We start from the raw sequence: 1,437 nt of genomic DNA on the forward strand, positions 1-1,437 counted from the left end.
ACGTGGACACTCATGCTGAGAAATGCATTTCTATAGACTTTACTGATTAATGAAGAACTTGTCTCTTCAAACACTGATTTGTAGGCCCAGCCCAGTGGCTCACACCTACAATCCTACCGAAGCACTATGGGAAGCCGAGGCAGGTGGATTGCCTGAGCTCAGGAGTTCGAGACCAGCCTGAGCAAGAGCCAGACCCCCATCTCTACTAAAAATGGAAAAACCAGCCAGGCGTAGTGGTGGGCACCTGTAGTCCCAGCTACTTGAGAGACTGAGGCAAGAGGATCTCTTGAGCCCAAGAGTTTGAGTTTGCTGTGAGCTCTGATGCCATAGCACTCTACTAAAGACACCTGGGTAAGCCTGTCTCAATAAAACACCAAAACTAAAACAAATTCTGATTCTTAAAAATTGAAGTTTACATGAAAACGGAACTTGGGACAATTATTTACATATTCTAATGACTCCTTGGCCATTGGATGCAGTAACCAAGGTCTAGTTAAACATTTTCTAATGCCCTCATCTCTGTTTTGTGCGGTGGATAAAGTTGCTTCAAGGCATCTGGGCTTGAGGACACATGAAGAGTATTTTATCCTAATAGGATAGGAATGAATTCCAGGTCACAACAGCTCCTTTGAAGCGTTCCCAAGCATAAGCCATGGTGCTAAGGGGCTGTTGTGAGAGCACCTTCCCAATTGCTTTGTCCAATGTCTTCTTCACTGGTGATGACAGGAAAACAAACTACCAAAACGAGTATCCTAACTCGGGGATTATAGCACTATAAAGCCAAATTGCTCCTTATTCTACTCAACATTTATTTCTTGAAAAACTACCTAGATTAATCTGGGCCAAAATGTGGTAAAAAGTAGATCAACAATGCTATATGGCATTTGGCTCACTAACGGACTAGAATTCTTGTTAACATATGTCATCTTTTGGAATTTTTTTCACACACATAAAAAGGAATTTGAGAAGAATTAGGAGTTGTAAAAAAGTAGAAGCTAAATTTGTCGAGTATATTATGGAATGCAGAATTGTATTTTCTCCCACTAAGTTATAAGTTGGGAGAATTTTCTGAGTACTTTTCTGTTATTTTTGAAAAGTAGAAAGGTGTATTTGGTAGTGCAGTATTTGCATAACAGTGAAATCACACACACACACCTTCCACTAGCAGATAACTATTATTAACTTATTATCCTTTGGCTGTGTAGACAGACATATTTTGCTCACACAAAAGGGGAAGTAGAAGTTTGTGTACCATCATCTGCGTCTGTTTTTATTTTGGTTCTGTAATTGCAAATGACAATTTCTACTTCACATAAATTGTTAGATTTTAAACACTCAATAGCTATTAAGTCTAGGGTGGCACCTGTGGCTTACAGGAGTAGGGCGCCTGCCCCATATGCCAAAGGTGGCGGGCTCAAACTCAGCCCTGGCAAAAAA

This window comes from Otolemur garnettii, unplaced genomic scaffold (assembly GCF_000181295.1).
Source record: "Otolemur garnettii isolate 467f Iridium unplaced genomic scaffold, OtoGar3 scaffold00109, whole genome shotgun sequence".
In the NCBI taxonomy this organism is placed as follows: domain Eukaryota; kingdom Metazoa; phylum Chordata; class Mammalia; order Primates; family Galagidae; genus Otolemur; species Otolemur garnettii.